The sequence below is a fragment of the Ictidomys tridecemlineatus genome, chromosome 12 (genome assembly GCF_052094955.1).
Source record: "Ictidomys tridecemlineatus isolate mIctTri1 chromosome 12, mIctTri1.hap1, whole genome shotgun sequence".
Lineage (NCBI taxonomy): Eukaryota > Metazoa > Chordata > Mammalia > Rodentia > Sciuridae > Ictidomys > Ictidomys tridecemlineatus.
In genome coordinates, this window is record NC_135488.1 from 58,256,361 (window position 1) to 58,262,360 (window position 6,000).

Sequence of the window (6,000 nt, forward strand, 5' to 3'; positions counted from 1 at the left end):
GGAAAAGGGATGAGCCAGGGTATTTCTTTGCTTCTTCTGCTTTGAGTAGCACCACTGGAAATATGTCCCCCAAGGTTTCAGCTCTTACTGGATAACCGATTCCAAGGTTCAAGTTCCTGCCAAGTGGTCACTGCATCTGGCTCTGATAACATCACCTCTTCCGTTTGTCCCTTCATCTTTGGGGATGGTAATGGTTTCCTGCTCCTATTATTTCTCTGTTTCTTTATTGTTTCCTGCTTGGTTTTTTTTGGCTTTTCCTATACCATTAGAACTAGTTCTCTGTATTCGTTCTCTTCTGTTGAGCTCACTCTGCATCTTGACATTTTCATGCATGGAGGGCTTGACAGAAAGGGCTGCTCAAAAAATTTGTATAGGTAAATTTTTTTTTTCCCTTTGAGTCAACTTTCCATTGCTGTGACAAATTACCTGAGAAATATCAACTAAAAGGAGGAAAAGTTTATTCTGGCTCACAGTTTCAGAAATTTCAGTCTATGGTTTCTTGGTCACATTGCTTCAGGACCTGTGGTGACTCAGTGCATCGTGATGGGGAGTGTGTGATGGAGTAAACTGTTTACGCAAAAAGAAAGAGATTTACAGGAAGGAACTGGGATCTCAATAGTCCCTTCAAGGTCACACTCTCCATCACTTAACTTCCTATTGTTTGGTTCCATCTCTGAAAGTCACTTCCCAATGATGCCACAGGATGGTGACCAAGCCTTATTATGCCGCCTTTGTGAGAAGGGTAAATAAATAACATCTTCATATGCAACCAGTATATCGAATACACTCCAGTGAAGTCTTAATCAAAACACATCTTTCATTTGGGTCCTTTTAAAATGTATTTACCCTGGACTGTCGACTTTATTGCTCACTCAGGTAATGATAATTGTGCAGTCACTTCATTGCAAATGGTCTCTCTTGAGCAAAAAGAAAGGTTAGTTTGTGTAATAATAAAAACTCAATCTCCTCCCTTCCTCACTGGGGAAGAAGACAGGGAAAAGCTGCTATCTGGGAAGGTCTGGTGATCTGTTTCTCACATTCCCGGTTCATGTCCTCCGAGCTCGTTAAGAAGGTTGGCAACTGGGCTGGAATTGAACTTGTTAGGGAGCAAGGTCAGCTTCTGCTGCACTGGAGACCTGCATCTGATGTCACCTCCTTACAGTCACATACCTCAGATGTGAGCAGAGCCTCCTGACCATTTGGACGCCCTTCCTCCTGCCAGAGCAGGTTTGATGAGGGCCCACTCTGCACCAAATCTCACAGTTGGGGGTCCTTTGGTACCCTAGGCTCTGCTCTCAGCCAGAACTGAACACTGCTATGGTCTGGCTTTTCCACCTCTTGGTGGTCTGGGGGACACACATCCTCGCTCTCAGGAATTCTGGCAGTGCAGCCCAATCCCCGGGTGCCTCCTCTCTTCTGCTGCCCAGGCCATCTCTGTGTGAGCCAGGCACCTGTTTCCTGTGCTCCCCACTCCCATGGGACACAGTGCGAGACCTCTCAGTGTCCCCGGGAGGCCCCCTGCCTCAACTCCAGTGAAGGAGCAGCCCCTCCGCACTCCTCAAAGGGAAGTGGGGACTTGGAAACAACACGCTCCCAAGAAACCATTTCACGCCTCTTTCCCTTTCTCTCCTCTCTACATTTCTACAGATCCTTCCATAGTCTCAAGCTAGGGATAATAATTCTGGATCATAGAATCAGTCCTCAGAAATCTCTTTACACCTTCTACACATTGTGAGCTTTCTTTCACTGGTGTCTTGGTTGAGACTGAGGCAAGAAAAGTCTCTCCTAACAAGTGTGTCACAGTGTGAGTGAGCACCTTGGAAATCCTCAATTTGCTCATCCATTTCTTGGTCATGCAGGTACTCACCAGACGCTTGTTCCTTGGGTCGGGGACCTGGAAACATATCAGAGACTGGACATCCCTAAAGCTTAAGCAATCCTTATTCCGAATGAGGGGGCACTGGCTGGGATCAAATGACATAGAGTATGGACACATACTGTGTATGCTAGTAATTACTTCCACACTTAAATGTACACATATCTTTTTTGTTTTTCCAGTTTTATGTATGGCAAATATCCTCCATCTACCCTGTTATCACAAAACTTGCCTCTTCTTGGGTAAGTCCCTCCTCTCCTCTATCCAGGTCTACCCCACACGCGACAGAAATGCGAGGCGCAGTCCGCCGGCGCCTTTGCCTGGGCCGCCACACGGTGGCGCTGTAAGAGGCCCCTCAGCCTTCTACAAAGCGGCTTTTGTCCGTGTCCCGTACAGCCGCTGAGGTTCGCTGGGAGAGGATGACCCCATTCCCTCAGCGGTAACCTCAGCCAGGAGTCACCCCCACTGGAGCTCACGAGGTTGCAGCTCAGCTGAGTTCTGCCGCCAGTTTCGGTTCGCAGCCGCCTTCCAGGTGCCAGCTGGTCCCAGGAGCCCCGGGGCAGCGCAGGCTCCTGGGAATCCCAGTGATCCTTTGTTTTCCACCCCAAACACAAAAGGTCCAGTTATCACCCCCTCTTCCTGGGCAACAGGGCTAGTTGCCATCCATCTAGATTTCTGAGAAAAGTCCCCTCTGTGATTCCCTAGGGGACTCCAGGATGCCCTACCTCTTTCTCTCCTTCTCCCCCCTCACCCCAGGCTAGCAGCCCTTATTGAGGTCACCTTGGTTTTCTGTCCTACTCTATAAACCAAAGTAATTGACACTTCTCTCACCAGAGAAGGGGACTACAAATTTAATTTTAATCTTTTGCAAGCACCCTTCTTGTAAGCCGGGCCGCCTCAGAGAGAGTGAAAACTGTGTCTAACATGCTTTAAGAGAGAGAGCAGCCCATAGCCCTGACCTTGAGAACAGACCTCTGGGAGCACATTTGAAATCCATGTAGCAGTTTGACCTCTCTGCCTGTTAAGGAAGTGACTTTGGATTCCAGGGGCTTGTTCATGCATGACAATTAGTTTTCAAAGCTTTCAAGAGCAAAGGGTAGACTCCATGGAGATGCCAAGTGGGGAACCCAGTGTTTTTGTTGCAGAGCTGAATGTCACAGAGTGTCCTGGCTGTCATACCAGGGTCTACCCATTCTCACTAAGGAAGAGCCAGTCACTGAAAGGAACAGAGGGCTCCCCAGGTGACAGTACAGCTCACAATTTGGGAAAATATCAGCTGCTGTCTGAACACAGGCTGGGCCACCACACGGTGCAGAACATTTTGAGGGATGCTTTGTATGTTATTTCTAAGCTTTACAGCCACTTTTTGTGCATAGATATTATTACACCCATTTTAAAGATAAGGAAGAATGTGGCTGAGAGAGGTTAATTAGCCAGTTCAGTGTCACACAGCTAGTGGAGTTGAGGTTCAATATCTTTGCTCTCAAAAAAGCTCAGTCTCTTCCCACAATTGTATATTGCCTTTTGAGAATGGTGTCCACATTGGAAAAGGATGATAAAGAGAATGGATCTTGTTATCTTGCCAGGTCCCTTGTGAGGTTTTGTTTGTGAATCATCATAAAAATCATTCTGACATACTGTCCCCAGGGGGAAGAGAATCGAGGCAGAAGCACAAACCACTTCTTTTCCTTAGCAGTGGGTGGGTTTCTTGCATGTCTCTGTGCCTTTGTCCCTACTGTTCATCTGCCTGGAGTTACCTGCCTCCCTCCCCACCCAGCTCTATACCTGGGGAAAGCCTGACAGTGGAGCTACCTCTTCTGAAGAAGGATTTCTTTCCGAGGGCTCCTCTGCACACACACAGGTGGGTTAGACACCTGTCCTCTGCCTTCCTTTTATTCTTGTGCAGGTATTATTCTAGCTACAGGCATTGCCAAGATGATGCCGTGGTGGGAGGGGATCTCTCTTTCACTCAAAATCAAAGCTCATACCAGGAGTGATTAGAGTCCCAATGAATCAAGAACAGGAAGATACCAAGGAGACCTGCAGAACCCCAAAACCAAAGGGGACTGTGGTCAGCGAGTGAAGCTGGGGCTGGGAGCCAGGAGCTTTCACAAGATGATAGGACAACACTGGGAGTCAGTCCTGAAGGGATGGTCAGTCTGGCACCGGGCCAGCTCATAGACGGTCCTCCATATGTGGGTGCTGGATGGGAAACGGATGGATGGAGGATGATGAACAGCCTTTATTAAGCCAAACCGAGGCTGTGTTTGTCACAGGCAGTGATTACCACCGTCTGCTTGAAGTCATAATTCTCTCAAAGACTCGTCATGCCCCTGGCACTTCCCACTAAATTTCCCAACTGATTTCCCCATCAGTTTGACCAGAGACACGGACCAGTTGAATTGCCAAACCACCGTGACCATCTGGCTGCACTGTGAGCAGCAGCGGGTCTCTGTCCGAGCGCCTGTTTGCAGAACTGGAGGTGGCCAAGCCTTACACTGTGCTCCAGCATGACTCAAGTCCTCATTTGGGGCCCAGTCCCTAGTCCTGGCCATGAGTCTAATTGTGCCCAACACCCCCTTGTTTTTCTAAGTGGGTGTTGGGAATTTCCTTGGTTAAGCCTCCAGGTCTTCCCTCCTTCCGGATTTAATGAGCTCATTTATTTTTCTTTTTTCACTTAGCGAGTTTTAGGACCAGTTAACGAGTGGTGAGGTTCTTTTTAAGAGCCAAGTTGGACCAGAGTTCAGGGCATTTTTCTTGCCATTTCCCACTCTCAAGTCCCCATTGTCCCTACACATTTCTCCCCAACTCTAGCAGCTTCCCTCCCCAGTGCAGTTGCTCTATGTGAAAGTTTCTGGTACATCATGACAGGGAAATCTCAAGACTTTTTTTTTTTTTTCCTTTCTCCCTTCACGTGCTTTCCCTGGAACAATAATTTCAAGATGCTTGTGCTTTCTAAAAAAAAAAAAAAAAAAAAAAAAGGAGGCCTGTTGAAGCATCAGGGGAAGAGATCCACTTTTGAGTTCAGGGTTTCCCCTGTGAGTTTGTCTGAAGCTTTGGTAGATTTGGGAGTGGGAGAGGCTGGTTGTGAATTCCAGGGAGACTGCCAGAGGCTGTTTAAGCCTCCTTTGTGGGAAGTTGACTGGAAAGAGCTGGGGGGTAGAGAGCAGCAATAGAAAAAGACTTGGAAGCCTTGTTGTGGTTGTTGGTGCTTGGGAAGTCCCGAGCCCAGAAAGAATGTGCAGGAATGCAAGGTTTATATGGCAAGAATAGAGATCAGCGGCAACTCCACGCTGGCTTGGTTTCTAGAAGCTCCTCTAAGTGATGACTTCACAGCGGCTTTGTTGATTCATGATGTGGGGGAAGCTCCGTCTGAAGAGTCTCCTGTATGTTTGGTCATTGTCCACCCAAGAGACAAGACTGAGCATTTATTTACTCTGAGGTAGACACCACACTCAGCACTGGGCACAAGGAGGAACCACTGGACCCAGTCCTAATGAACACCCACAGGTCATCTCTGCACCGAGAAGCGAGGATACCTGTGTGATGGGAGAAGGAGGCAGGGGCCTGGGGGGCCGGGGGACACCAGAGGATAAATCATGAGAACCTCAGCATGTCACACCTAGATAGTTTGCAGAGTAGTTGTTCACCAATTATGTCTTACTGAACTGCTACAGCTTGGGCACAATGCTGACCACCAGGATGGCAGAGCCCTCAACCTGATTTTTCATAGGGAACTAGACTGAGGGTGGCTACGGGGAGCCTGGGTTGCTCTACAAAAGCTCATACTGGGTGAAAGCCAAGGCTCAGATACCAGAGTTCTTAGCACTAAAAACCCATTTTTGAAGCTTGTTGTGATCTGGTTCCCTACTGGACCCCTGCAGAGCTGAGAGGAGGCCTCAGGTAAGGCGAGTTGCCTGCCTTCTTCTGCCATTGGGTTGCTGTGTGCATTTGTTTCCTGGGGATGCTAAACACAGTACCACAGACTGGGAAGACTGAACAAGAGGGATTTATGGTCTCACAGTTTTGGAGGCATCCAAGATCAAGGCATGGGTGGGGTTGGTTTCTTCTGAAGTCTGTTCCATGCTCTCCCCTATTTCTGGCAGTTTCTGCAATCTGTGTCA